General features: G+C 48.7%; 1 long non-coding RNA gene across 1 annotated transcript in view; it reads right to left on the bottom strand.

Moving 5' to 3' along the window:
- LOC147665005 (uncharacterized) overlaps positions 1–14,446 on the bottom strand; it is a 49,481-nt gene that overhangs the window by 22,489 nt on the left and 12,546 nt on the right. The window contains exon 2 of the long non-coding RNA XR_015305068.1: positions 10,444–10,584. This is a non-coding gene — a long non-coding RNA (uncharacterized LOC147665005). The remainder of the gene's footprint in view (positions 1–10,443; positions 10,585–14,446) is intronic.

Below are 14,446 nucleotides of genomic sequence, written 5' to 3'. Positions count from 1 at the left end.
AGTTTCTCATCAACTGGGGCTCAGAACAGTGTTTCTCCATTGAAAGGGGTGTTCAGGATGTTGTTTTGAACCTCTGTCTTGAAGCCTGAGATCCTGAGCCAGGCTTGCCTTCTCTCTGTGATTCCTATAGCCATCAGCCTGCTGGATGTTTCTGCCCCGTCCAAGGCGGTCTTCAGGCACGAGTTTGCGATGCTTTTCCCCTCTTCCACGAGGTGAGCGGCTCTCTGCTGGTGTTCCTCTAGGATGTGTTTGAGCAATTGGTTCATCTCGTCCCAATGATGGTACTGGTGCCTGTTGAGAAGGGCTGAGTTGCGCTATCCCAAACGTGGGTAGCAGCACCGGATGCACACAGTAAAAGAAAATTTTCAGCGAAGTAATTAGGGCGTTTGAAAATATTTTATTGCGGATCAAATTTTAACTTCATTCAAAATGTTGTATTCACATAATGAAATTGATACATCCATCTTCATTTCTTTGTTAATTCAAAAGATTCCCCATGAATTCCCAATGCATTTCGGGCTTGGGGCCCTTCATCAGGGGATTTAATTATACTGTTGGCAAAAAAGAAAAATGATACACATATTTAATACGTTATCTAGTGTCTGCAATGAAAATCAACACATTTCAAGAAATCGATAAGTCTCTTAAGCATCAATCTGGTTATAATCATCAGAAAACGTAACCCGGTTTAAATAAATGAATAAAGTACACATTTAACTCCCGAAAGTATATCAAGAGTGACATGAAGTTAAACAACCCGGATGAAGATGTCTGGGACCGTTTAAATAGAATAGGTACTGACTGGGGTCCGTTCGGTGGAGGAAAAGTGAAGGCGGGTGGAAGAAATAAATGTCAGCAACATTAAACTGGTAAACATGGAAACCCGTCCAAATTAATAAAACCCGTCCAAATTGATAAAACCATGGAACATTAAATGTTTAGGGAAGGTCTCAACCCGGGAGAGGGGAAGGCGGGTTAGGCGGATGGTTGTAGAATGGATTCCACCAGTCGGCTACAATTTAAACTAAACAGCGATGGCTTACCGGTATCAGTGCGGAGCACTGGCAACAAAGTCGCCCTCCATGTGCGATCGGCGGGATGGAATGCGGAAGTGCCGTGTGTGTTTTTCTACGTGAAATAACGTGTGACGTGTACGTTCACGTGATTGACAGGAGTGGAAAACAGACTGCTCGGGGTCTACGGAGTTCGTGTACAGGGGTGGAAAGACTCGTGAAAACCGGGGGTGAGACGTCGGAGTTGGGTAACACCGGGCGCAGCTGTACAGGGCCAAACAAGCACTGAAGCTGTAAGCAGACAAGTGTAAAAACAACATGAAAAAATTGGAATTAATGTACAGCCCGAAATGCATTGGGAATTCATGGGGAATCTTTTGAATTAACAAAGAAATGAAGATGGATGTATCAATTTCATTATGTGAATACAACATTTTGAATGAAGTTAAAATTTGATCCGCAATAAAATATTTTCAAACGCCCTAATTACTAATTAATTACTTCGCTGAAAATTTTCTTTTACTGTGTGCATCCGGTGCTGCTACCCACGTTTGGGATAGCGCAACTCAGCATTTCACTTGGTCCTACAGTCCCTAACGGATTACCGGATAGCACCAACTAAACGTCAAAGACCTTACTTTGATAGAAAAAACATAAACTCAGGAGTGCGATTGTCCCAACACCACGCCTGTTGAGAAGGGCCTTGGAGTTTGCCATCCTCCAGTGCATTGCTGCATTTCTCTCAATTTTTCTGCCTGTTAGGTCCATTCTCCTGCTTCCCTTGTCAGATGGTGGCCCTTCTTCTGGCCGTTGCAACTATAATTGAGTCTGCTGAAACTGACCCCTGGATGTAAGGGTGGTCCTGGGAGGAGAACTTTTACTTCTCCGTCCTTGGCGTGACTGACCTGCAGGTAGCTGGTTCTCTGAACGCCTCTTTGCCCTGTGCCATAATACTCTTGAGCATGGGCAGGAAGTTGTTTTTTGTCTGTGCTGGAAGCAGGAAATCTGCCTTAGCCTTCTCCTCCTCCAATTTGGCTTCATAAGCTGCTGCAGCCTTCTTGACGACCTCATAGTAGGCCCCAATGTCATCTGGCGGCAAAGGCCTCGAGGGGTATGTCTCCACAGCCTCCTCCGGGTTTTTGGCCTCGATGTCCTGCCAATCCTGGTCCTAAGCCGTCAAGGATCCAGAGTCGTAGCTCGAACGCGGGTCCCCGTAATCACCCTCTGTGTAATAGAGGTCCTCCTCTTCTCCCTGCTCCGAGGGCTCCGGAGTTTTCGGCAGCTCTTCGGCGTCGAATTCCTCGTGTTCTTCTATCTCTTCGAGGACTGTCGTGGGCTTAGAGGGGAACCTGAAGCTTTTAATGTTGTCTTCAAAATCCTTCTTCCTCTGGATGATGTTGTCAATCTCGGCCTTGAGCCTTCTTTTCTTTCTCTCCATCTGTGCGGCCTGCTCGGCGTCGAGCGTTTCAGTCACCCTCTTAGACGGCCCCGTCGAAGCGGCTCTCGGCTCCTTCGAAGTCCAGGTTCCTTTTTCGGGAGCTTGCTCCGACAGCCCTTGTTTTCCGCTGGTCTTTACCGCCTGAGAGTCCTTCTCGAAGGATCCGCTGGGCTGTTTTTCGGGGACCGCAGCTTCGGTCGTCGAAGATTTCGACCCCGGTGCTCCCTGCGAGGCTCTAGACTCTGATTTGAGAGTCAGCCTCAGGTTTTTGAGGCCCTGTCGAGGGTTTCGGAGTCGTAGACTCTCATACCTTGTCTGATGATTTCTTATCGGTCTCTGTGACCGTGGAGACATCTGGACCTTCGGCGATTTTGTCCTAGTCGTCGGTGGAGAGGCCCAGTTCATACAGCGATGGGGCCTTGCCCTTGCCCTGTATCGTGTGGTGAGCGGTTTTTCACGAATCATCAGCGTCTTCGGCGTGAAGTCTGAGCAGGCGTTGCAGTCCTTGCTCCCGTGGTCGATAGGCAGACAGAGGTTGCAGACCGGGTGCTGGTCTCTCTGCACGTACTTGTGATGGCAATTACAGCAGATTTTAAATGGTGTGTTGTCCATTACTGCGCTCAGGGGGTCCCCTGAGTGTGCATTCTCCGTCGGACGTCGAAGATCTCGAGGTTACTCTCCGTCGTCCCGGCTCTGATGATCTCCTTCTCCTGGTCTTCGAGTTTTTTCCTGAAGAAATTCACTTATTTTTCTCCTACAAAACTTCTGGAGCTTCATGCGACGATCCAGACCCAACGGCAGAAAAAAGAATCTGAAGATGGGGCCCAAGGGTGGGAGCTTCCGCCGGAAGCATTCCGACGTCACAGAAGGTACACCAAATGGTGGGACGTCGACGACCACCTGGGCTACGAAAAAAAAAAAAGAAAAAAAAGACTACGATTCCGGACCCAAACACCAGATTGCGGAATATGCACAGCATAGTGAATCCAGAAAGATTCACGCTGCAAAACATGTAGATATTGAACAGTTGCAGAGAGAACAGAGCTTTGGGGAGACGCCTCTGTTCACGGGGAGAAGGTCGGAGGTGTATGACTTGATTTTGACTCTCTGGGAACGATTCTGGAAGAAGGATGAGAACCATTGTAGAACCTGGTCTTCAGCCCCAACTCTCTCCTTGAGGGCCTTGATGAGAAGATTATGATCCATTGTGTCGAATGCTGCCGACAGACCGAGGAGGATGAGTAGACAGCAGTGGGCTGAGTCAAGGGAGTGACTGATGTTGTAGACAATGTTAAGGATTGCAGTTTTGGTGTTATAGCCTTTTCTGAAACATGATTGACATAATCAACCTGCTAGATCAACATCAATCTGTTTATTCAGTTGGTGGAGCACGCATTTTTCCAGAAATTTTGGCCAATAAGGGGAGATTGGAGACCGGTCTAAAGTTGTTCAAGTCTTTTTAGTCAAGGCCTGTTTTTTTTTTTTAGGAGAGGGGTAAGTTGTCCGATCTTGAGGCATTCGGGTATGGTAACGTTTTTCAAGGAACGGTTTATGTTTTCGCACCAGATAGGAGCGAGGGCGAATTTCAGAGCTTTGACCAATTGGGAGGGTAGAGGGTCCATATTGTGGGATGAGGCGATTAAGTTGAGAATCTCAGTTTCCAAACGGGATCGAAGGCGGACCAGGTACGTGCGGGAAGCCTACTGGAGGAGGATTAGATAGTTATAAGGCTGTTGCCTGGAGGAGGTAGGTTAATGTCAAGGGAAAGTTCGATCTTGTGGATTGTCGTTGAAAAAGTTGATGAAGTTGTCGCATAAGGCTTTAGAGGGATGGACAAGGGAATTAGATGGTTTGGAGGTTTGCTTTTTAATGATGTCAAATAGTTCTCTTGGTCTGTTTTTTGCCTTGTCGAGCGCATTGAAAAAAAAGTTGTTTTTTTCTTTAGTGATGTGGTTTTTGTACTCTCTTCTTGCTAGTTTGAGCTTTTCACAGTGGGTGGAGGAGGCGTTCTTTCTCCAGAGCCGTTTCTTAGGCTCAGAGTTTCCTTCTTAAATCTTCAATGTCCTTGTTAAACCATGTTCTTGAAGGGATGTTACTGTTTTTTTATTTCATGGAGGCGAGTTGATCTAAGATGGAGCGCACTGTTGTGTTGTAATGTGCTGTGAGTTCAGCGGTAGAGAGGCCGTCCGGGGAGATGGGAAGAGGGAGATTTCTTCTTCTAGATCAGTAGTGCAGATCCGCGACAGATTCCTGGACCACTTGGGGTGGGGGGGTCTCTAATCGGGGCTGGTGAGCGAGCGAAGGTAGGATGTTTTTGTTGGAGCTGGGGTTGGAGAGTTCCTTCACGATGCTGAAGAGCTCTTTGCTGTTGTGTGCGTTGTCTAGGCGGTGTTTGAAGGAGGCTCTTTTGGCGGATCTGATGAGGTGATGGGTGTCTGCAGGTGGCGTTCTTGTAAATGTAAATGTATTTGAGCTTATATAGCGCACAGCTACCCGCAGTGGGCTTCCCGGCGCTTGCTTAGGGAACCTGTCCTGGTATTCCCCTGTGAGATAACCCCAGCAGGGTATCCACAAGGTGAAAGCCAGGCATCCCGCCGCGAGGGGCCGTTGTGGAGATTAAGCAAGCTATTGCCTAGAGTCGCAGAGTGTGAACCCGTGAGTCGAGAAGGCACCGGAGCGAGAATTATCGAGTCCGTGGAATTTTTAGCCCAAGACCCGCCGAGGCGGGGAATTGAACCCTGGTCCAGGGCCGATCTCAGCTTCCGGGTCTGCCGCCTCTAACCCCTGAGCCACACTTCTCCGGACAGCTGTGTTGCTGTCCGGGGTCTGTTCAGGGAGCAATTTCTTGTCTTAGTTTCGGATGGTTTGCTTGGAGGCCTTGAGGGAACCAGCTGGCTTGCTTGTTGGTGTGTTTGTTGGAGGGTTTCTTGATCGGGGAGAGGGTGTTGATGCAGTTGATCCATTGTCTAAGGTTGCGGGCGGCGGTGGGGGTCGGTGGGCTACGGGCGAGGGTGGTGGTTAGCTAGTCTTTGGTGACTTTGCTCCAGCAGCAGCGGGGGATCTGTTGGGTGCGGTGGGTTTCCGGAAGGTGAAGTGGATGCAGCGATGGTCGTCCAGTGGAGTTCGGTCGTGTGGTTGAAGGAGAAGTGGGCACTTGCGGAGAAGATGGGGTCACGCGTGTGGCCAGCGGACCGGGTAGGTGTTGTGACGAGTTGTTAGAGTTAGAGGTTATCGATCACGGTGGTGGAATTACAGTCGTCGTTGTTAGAGGTGGAAGTTCAGGTACCTGAGAAGGATTTAGTCTGGAGGCGAGTGCGTGTGTACTGAGTAGGTTAGCAATGGAGTCGCTGAACTGTGGTCGAGGTCCGAGGGTTCTATAGACTAGGGTTCCTCTGAGGGTGTTGGGAATCGGTGTGGATCTGGAAGTGCAGGTGTTACGCAGTGCTGAGGGTGTCGTCTGTGTTGATCAAGAGAGTGTTCCTGTGGACGATGGCGATTCCTCCTCCTGCTCCGTTGGTGCGGTCCCTGCGGGTTATCTTGTAGCCGTCCGGGATGGCTATGGCGATGTTGGGTGCCGAGGCGGGGTTCAGCCAGGTCTCCGTCAGGAAGGCGACATATGGGGAGGTTGAGTCAAGTAGCCCCCAGAGCTCAACAGAGTGTTTGCTGGTGTTGAGGAGATTGCATCTGAGGTAGTGGAGTTCTTTCCTGGTGGGTGGATTAGCGGATCGGATGCTGGTGAAGCTGCAGTTCTGGCAGGAGAAGGGTATTTGGTGCGCTTCGGGCGTCTAGGAAGCAGGTGTGTGATCGTCTGATGTGGAGTGCGTGGAGGGGTACTGCTATCGTAGCAGCATCTGGTGTCGTGGGGGCCAGGGATTCTGTAGCTGGGTGCGGTCCAGGCACAGACGGGCTTGCCTTAGGCACGCCTTTGGCGTGCCCGCCATAAGAGGGGGGGGAGGTGGGTGGGAGGAGCAGCTGGGAGCAGACAAATGAGAGCGGGTGGGAAAGTGTTTTGTGAGGAACAAGGAGGGGTACAGAAAGCAAAAGAGGTCACAGGGCACAGAATAGCGCAAGAGGGGAAAAGGAGGAATGAAACTAAGACAAAACAAACAATGACAACAAAAAAGCAATACAGTAACAGTGAGCAACCTAGGGCCTACCACTGGCCACCAGGGATGAGGCGCAGGTTGTAGCCTGCTGGTGGAGGAGGGCCTCCAACTTCCTCCAGCTGCAGCGGCAGCTGGGCTAAGGCAACAGGCACACAGGTGGTTAGATTTTAAAGTTGGACCAGTGCGCTTGTTTTTTGTGCGAGGTATGGGTAGACATCGCGGAGATAAGAGGTAGAGCCGGCAGATTTTGATGGTTAGCTAGGGATAAGGTTCATTTCCTAGGGCAGAGATTTTGTTGCAGAAGAAGGATGAAAATTCCTCGCTAGATATTAGGGGTTCAGGTGTTTGTTTGGAGGTTTTCGCTAGTTTGTTGGATTGGTATTTGACCAAGTTAACCAGCTTGAGAGGTCGATTTTTGGCAGTCAAACTCTGTTCAGAAGAATTCTTATTTTGGAGTTGAAGATTTTATTTGTCGGAATTCCTGGTCTGGCGGAGAAGTTTTAGATGGGTTGCTGATGGGTGTTTCCAGTTTTGTTCAGTCTGGCGAAGGGCTCTCCTCTCCTTGTTGAGGGATCCGTTGAACCAGGTCATCAAGAATATCAGATATAGTGGAGGAAGTCTCACAATGTGCTGCCACTTTCCCGTGACCAAGGTTCTTGGTGTCTAACCCATTGTTTGGTAATCACAGGTTGTGCTGTTCATGGCTCATGGGTGCTAGGCAGGCGGATGGTGATGGCGTGGTGGTCAAACAAATCACCAGGGTCAATAGAGATAAGTTTGACCTAAGCAATGATATGTCAGAGGCTCCCACAAAACATTGGAGTTCTCATTCCAATTCTCATTGGCCCATTACATCCCCTTAGCTGGGCATCTTGGCCATGAAAAGCCTTGGAGTAGGAAAGTTGCCCACTTCTACTGTCCAAACATGTACCAGAAAGTGAAGGAGTTTTGCAACACCTGTGTTACCTGTCAAGCCAATGGCAAAACGGGTACCAACCCTAAGCCCTATTTTGTTACATCCAAGTTAAGATTTTGGCATTTCACAAACATAATTCTAAAAGAATACATAAAAATGCATTAGAGATATAGACATAGTAGATACATTATCATCCATATAGTTAAACATTCAGCTCATGATGCATCTGCCACCAGCTGCACATCTTATACTTTCGGCGGCCTACCTGGACCTCATCGATCGGATTCTCATGGCTGGCTCACCAGTCCACCCCCTCCACCCTTACAATAAGGCGTGATTCCGGCAACTTCCAGTTACGGACGATATCTTGTTTGCCCAACAATGTGGCCATCCCAATAACGTTTCTCTCCAGTGTCAGTCATCTAACTTCCTCCAAGAGGCACAACAGGGCTGTCCTCGGGCAGCCCCGCTCTGTCTCTTGGAGGAAGATCACAATGACATACAAAAAGCGTGGGATGCACATCCTCTTAAATAAGGCTACCCGTCCTATAACGATTAGAGGCAGGAGGCCCCATTTCCACAGGAAATGGGCAGGGTGATCACAAGGGGCTGAAAACTAAGAGTCCAGGCCAGGGCTTGGCAGCGGAGAATATCTAGAGATCTAAATATTTGAAGGAGACAACATATCGAGATCGCAGGGTGCCAAGAATGTCCTCGTGTCTTCAACTGGTACCAACAGCAACTTGTTCATGTTTTTCTGCAGACCACATGCTTCACAATATGGGTTGAGGCGTCTGGTGCTGAAAGACTGCAGGTCAGCCAGAAATAATAGGATGTTATCCGCTTACAGAGCTTTGCGCTTTTCAGGATCCTCCTCTTAAAGCCAACCCAAATGTGGGTGTTGCATCTGATAATACGTGCAAAGAGTTAGATTACTAGGGTAAGTAATGGAGACAGAAGACAGCCCTGGTTGGAGCCCCAGACTACTGAAAAGGGCGGGGGATAGGGCTCAGTTTACCTGAACTTGGGATGCAGGGGAATTGTATGGTAGGCTGATGAGTGAGGAAGTAGGTTCCAAAACATGCATGCTTCAGCACAGCTTCCAAGGTCCACGCCCCAGTGTAAAGGGCCTTTTCAAAGTCAATTTGGGCTAAGACCAGGGAACTGCTCAAACGTGACAGCTAGGACAGGGAGAGTTGTACCCTCCGTGCACAACAGCAGGGGATCCTGCCAGGCTTGAGCCAACATTTGTTCTGGGTGGACTAGGTAACTCAGTGTCTGACTTAATGTAATCACTCTGACTTCCGCAAACACTTTGATGTTTATTTTTTTGAGAGAGATGGCCATATACGAGGTGCATTATTCTGCCGGTTGGTTGGCCTTGAAAAATCACACAATAATGGCAGTGCCCAGGTTTGGGGGTGAAAGATCCATGCTCTGCCACCTCAGTTTAGAGGGCCAGTAAGTGAGGGAACAAACGGGCCAGGTTGCTTTAAAGGAATTTTACGGAGAACCAGTCTGTGCCAGGTGTCTCGCCCGAATTGAGATCTGAAATAGCTATGTTTATGTCCACAGTTGTGAGCGGTTGGTCAAGTTCTCGGGCCAGAGACAGCAGGGAATCAAGTGTAGGGGGAATGTCCTTTAGCAGTGGAAATGCAGCTCCTGTGGGGGTAGAGGGGTTGCCACTTAGAAGTCTTGATACACCGCGAGGACCTGAGCTACCTCAGGCATACTTTCATGAAGCGTTCCAAGAGAATTACGAATGGCCGGTACAGTTCTAGTCAAGGCCGCATAAGGTGCCGGAAAATATAATAGCTTGCTAGATTGGTCTCTATGTTCGGAGGCCAGCTGGGTCAACGCTCTCCCGCACCGCCTAGCATCCTCATTGAAGATCTGCTTCAGGGTGGCCAGAACAGATTCTCTCTATGGACTGGTGGTCCTGCAACTGTCGCTCAATGTCACAGAGGCCCAGCCACAAGTCCACCACTCCAGAGAGGATCTGGTCTTTAAAATCCCTTAACTGTAGCAGTTGGAGTATCTCCTTTCCACTTACATGTCCCTTGGTCAGACCCCCTTGGGGTGGGTTTGCTGGACACCCATAGGGGTTCCAGCAGAGGGCTCAGTATTACAGTTTAGCTTAAATGAGATCTGGAGTTCCTCCGCTATGACATCAATACAGTTGAGGTCTACTACATGCCAGGCGTTGAAGCGCCACATAGCTCTTAAGTAGACCGAAGTGTTTCCATTACAGAGATGAAGGGTGTGTGATCTGAGATGCCTCCGGGCAGGAAGTCATTGGATGGGAGCCAAATCTGACTGATTCAATCAGGATTTGTAGAACACAGCAGCTTCACCAGTGAGGGTCTCTAGGTCTGGAACCCAGTTTATGCTCTGCTGACACGTAAGTGTACAAGCGTGAGGGGTTCCATAATCTCCAAGCATCGCTTAGGACATTTGAGTAGGACTACAATGTAAGTTGGGATGAGAGTGTAATTAGGCACAGCCAAAGGGCCTCGGAAATATCCAGAAAGGGGTCGGAGACAGCGTTAAAAAAACACCACATCTACCAATCAGATAGTCCGAGTAGCGGGGGCACCACAAGGTCATGGGGTGCCTGCAGTGTCCAGTGCAACATATGTTGGGGAACGTAGGCAGATATTAAGTTCTGGTGTCTAGTCTCTAGAGTGCCCTCCGTTTCTATGTACCTCCCCTGCAGGTCAATGTAGGAGGAGGACAATGCCATTGGGAAGGCCTTGTGCAGCAAGATCGCAACTCCTCATGAACCTCTGAAGAAACAAGCATGAAAAACTCAAGTCACAGCCAAACCGGATGAGCAAGGGACAGTGGGACCCTAAAAGATGTGTTTCGTGGAGCATGACCACATCCTAGCGAAACTGCTTTATATAACAAAGTACAGGCAATCCCTTATCGATAAAGAACATAGTTTACATTCTAGGAAATTAACATTACCATGTGTGGCAGGGCTGCAAAGGGGTGTACTGGCCACTCTCCTCTTGAGAGGCCTCCCGGTCCAAATAGGGATAGACTCAGTGGAGCCATAGAGCATGTTGTATGTGAGTGGACCCAGTGGAGGAAATTTGTTGTTGGTGCCTACAAAAGAAAGTCAGAACAATAAAGGAAAACAGAACATTAACCCATCCCACCACACCGCCCTTCTCAACACATACTCCTAACTATGAAGCATCTGTCGCCAAACATTCAAATATAAAGAAACTAGTAGGTTGCCAGGATTACATCCTAGGCTCCCTGTTGCCCAATAGAAGGATCATGCTATCTGACAGCAATTTCTGATTATCACAATAAAACAACAAAAGAACGTAAGAACACAGGATAACACTCCCTCCAACCCATAACCAAAAAGACTATATGTAATACGGCAATAGAGTATTTCACAGCTTATGTAGCAATGGTTGGCCATCCATGAAAGGGTTATTCTGCACCTCTCCATCTGCGGGGGTCAAGTGAGTGGCTCATGATCGCCATCTCGAGTCTGAAAGATTGTGGGGGTGCCAGAGAGCGACACCTTTGGGTCAAGAGCTTCTGGTTCACTCCCAGTAGGAGATGAGCTCACAAGGCTCGAAAAATCTGAATTGTATTAGTCCTGTAGGTCTAATACCTTGAAAAATCACCTTGACCCAACGGCAACCTACTTGACCTCAGTCTCTGAAAGGGGAGCAAATGTGACAAGATTTAAAGGCATCTTTATTGCTCATTAGCTTGGTGAGCAATAAAAATCCCTTCAAATCTCATCTTGTCACATTTGCTACGTTTTCAAAGACAGAGGACAAAAGTTAGTTAGTTTGCCTATTCGCCAGAAAGGGTGAGTAGGACCTAAAATTAGCTCTTCCTTTATTCTACCTCGCAAATGCGAGCTGGCGAGTGGATTTGTCGAGCCCTAGCCAGTAACCCTTGTCTCCTGTGCTGGTTCGGTCGGCCCCTGCTTGAGTGGGTTGTCTTTCCCCCATGGTACTCGAGAGAGCTCTAGGGGACCCAGCTGCCCTAGAGTTTGTGCATCTTCAATTCTGGTGGATCGGAGTAACCGTTGCCCCATTGCCCACTTCCATGCTTGTTGGGGAATGTCAAAGAAATAGGTGGAAGAGTTGAAAATTACTTTCAGACGGACCAGGAAGAGTTGAAAATTACTTTCAGACGGACCAAGAATAGGAGCATATATTGGATATGATGGGCCAGGAGTTTGTTGAACACCCTCAAACAAGCATCTGTGCTGCAGGACCGCCCGGGTGTAGTCTGAAGACCATGAGCTTGGTGTTGAAGCACAGATCTTGATCCCCCTGAAGAGGACATTCCGATAGTGGTGGTTGAAGATGCAGCCTATCATGGGGCGAGAGACCATTACAGGCGGCCTGTTAGCCATGACCCGATACTCCCTCTCATCCAAAAAACAAAGACAGCTTATCCAATGGGACACAAGAACAGAACCATTGCTCCAGAAAACAGTCTGTCCAGGAGGTCTCAACCCCCTCTGGGAACCCAATGAGGCACAGGTTGTTTCTCAGGAATTGCTTTCGGCACCCTCTTTTCGTTCTTCCAGTGTATCCATTGTGGAGAGCAACTAGAGACCTGCAGTTTAAGGGTTGTCACTTCATCTTCAACCACGGAGACCCAGGCTTTAGCCACCCTACCTACTATTTTGTGAGTATCTTAGTGCAGGAAGATTACATCCACCCAGAACTTATCCACTTTTGTCTGTACTGCTTCCCTGGAGCCTTGAATTGCTTTGAGGATGATGGGCATGGTGGTTTATTGTTATTGATGGGAGAGTTGGTTTGCGGTAGGTGCAATATACTAGTATTTTTGTGGCCAGTTTGAGTTGTGAGGGCTTGTCAAACCCCATCTCCAACTGCAGAGCCACGTTTGCCATGGGAGGGTATAGGCACAACCCAAGTGGGCCACTTGCTACAGGGCAGCACAAGCAGCCAGAAAAGGCAGACATGAGGTGGATCTTTGATAATCATCGTTGCAGTGCAATACCCCAATTAGATACAGTGCAGGATTCAGACTTCGGCAGTTCCCCACACTTATCCAAGCGCCACAGAGCCATTGAGGCAGTCTACGACATCTTAATCAAGAAAGGATATATAAAGCATGGCATATTACCTGTGAGGGTCTCAAGGCACTGGAGCTGCTTAACTGCTTTGTGGTGATTTGTTGATTCGAACAGCCAGGACTTGAGCAATTTCCTGAATTGCCGGGGTGATTGGGGTAGTCAGGGGGTGCAGTGGAAGGCCGTTACAAGCTTTGGGCACCAGGTGTGAGGAGCGTCATCGGCTATTAACTTGGCAGATCAGAGAAGTTGTGTGCGAGAAAGAGGCAAGAAGATGGCAGGTGTCTGGTCGGTTAGTGGAAAGTTATGCTTTTGTTGATTTGTGTTGGTCCTTCACTGTGCAGGACTTTGTATGAGTAGATCAGCATCTCTAACTGGAATCTCTTCTGGATCTGGAGCCAGTGAAGTTTATGGAGGTGGGGTGTGATGCTGGTCTGTCTGAGGAGATCGAGGAAGAGTTTTGCAGCTGAGTTTTGTATTGACTGTAGTCTCTTCAGGAGATGTGCGGTGAGTCCTATGTACAGAGTGTTCACACCGTCCAGCCAGCAACAAGGGCCTGCATAACAGTCCTTTCAGTGTTGAGTGGGAGCCAACTGAAGACCTTGCCAAGCATGTGTAGGGTGTGGAAGCAGGCAGATGAGAATGTGTTTAACTGCTTATTCAGAGATAGATTGCTGTTCCAGATGACGCAGAGGTTGCATACGGGGTCTGTCAGGCGGGGGAATCGGCCAAGTTAAGCAGGCCATTGTGCATTGCTCCATGATGAGATGTTGTTCCCAAAGATCAAGACTTCCGTCTTGTTCCTGCCGAGCTTGGGATAGTTGTCCTTCCAGTCAGCAGCATATATCATACATCTGTGGAAGTTGCCTCTGGTGGTGGAGGGGTCTTCGGACAGCGAGAGGATGATTTGGGTGTCAAGTGAATAGGAGATGATGTGGAGTCTGTGCGATCTGACGGTGTTGGCCACGGGATCATATGCATGTCAAAGATGGAGGGGCTGATGGATGATTCATGTGGGATGTAGATCTTCTCAGATTCTTAAGTGAATGGTGGGAGAAGGATTCTCAGAGTTCTTCCGTGTGAGGTGATCCATTTGATAGGGTCTCACTGGATTCTCATGTGGTGAAGTCTGTTGATCAAGAGGTGATTGGAGACTGTTGAAGAAAGCTGATAGGTCCAGGAGGAGGAGGACCAGGAGGAGGAGGACTGCCATTTTGCAGTAGTCCAGGAGGGCCCGGATGTCGTTGGTGGCTTTGATGAGGGCTGTCTTGGTGCTGCGATTGGTTCAGCATCCAGATTCAAAGTAGTCCAGGAGACTGTTGTGTTCTAGTTGTTTGGCGAGTTGCTGGTTGAATGTCTGAGACCATCTGGTGGGAATGGGCCGTTAGATCTTCAGTTCCGCTGGGTCAGCAGATGATTTCTTCGGGAGGGGCTGCAATTCAGCGTGTTTCAGACTTTGAGCTCATCGTCAATAGTCCTGCTTCCGAGGTTGCAGGTGGGTTGGTGACAGTGGTCTGTGTGTGAACCTGAGGACACAGAGTTCATAATGGAGATTGTGGCTTAACTTGTGAGGGTCCCAATTGGTGATCAGGTGTTGAGGGTGCAGTTTACGGATGTGAGCAGGCTGATGCGTTCGGCGATACGGAGTTACGGTTTTGAAGTGTTCATAGTTGACAGATCTGGTAATGGAAGTAGTTAGTCAGGGTGTCACATTTCTAGGGAGGGGATGGTGTGGTTCTTAGTGGCTGCAGGGTTGGAGATCTCATTCATGATGATGAACAGCTCCTTGCTGCGGTTTGTGCTGGCTTCTATGCGGTCTGCTTAAGCGTACGTTTTTTCTTTCAGGGTGGGGTGGAAATGATTTAGAGATGTCTTGAAGATGCTATG

The sequence above is a fragment of the Lissotriton vulgaris genome, unplaced genomic scaffold, assembly GCF_964263255.1.
Source record: "Lissotriton vulgaris unplaced genomic scaffold, aLisVul1.2 SCAFFOLD_731, whole genome shotgun sequence".
Taxonomy (NCBI): domain Eukaryota; kingdom Metazoa; phylum Chordata; class Amphibia; order Caudata; family Salamandridae; genus Lissotriton; species Lissotriton vulgaris.
This window is presented reverse-complemented; position numbering and strand designations above follow the sequence as displayed.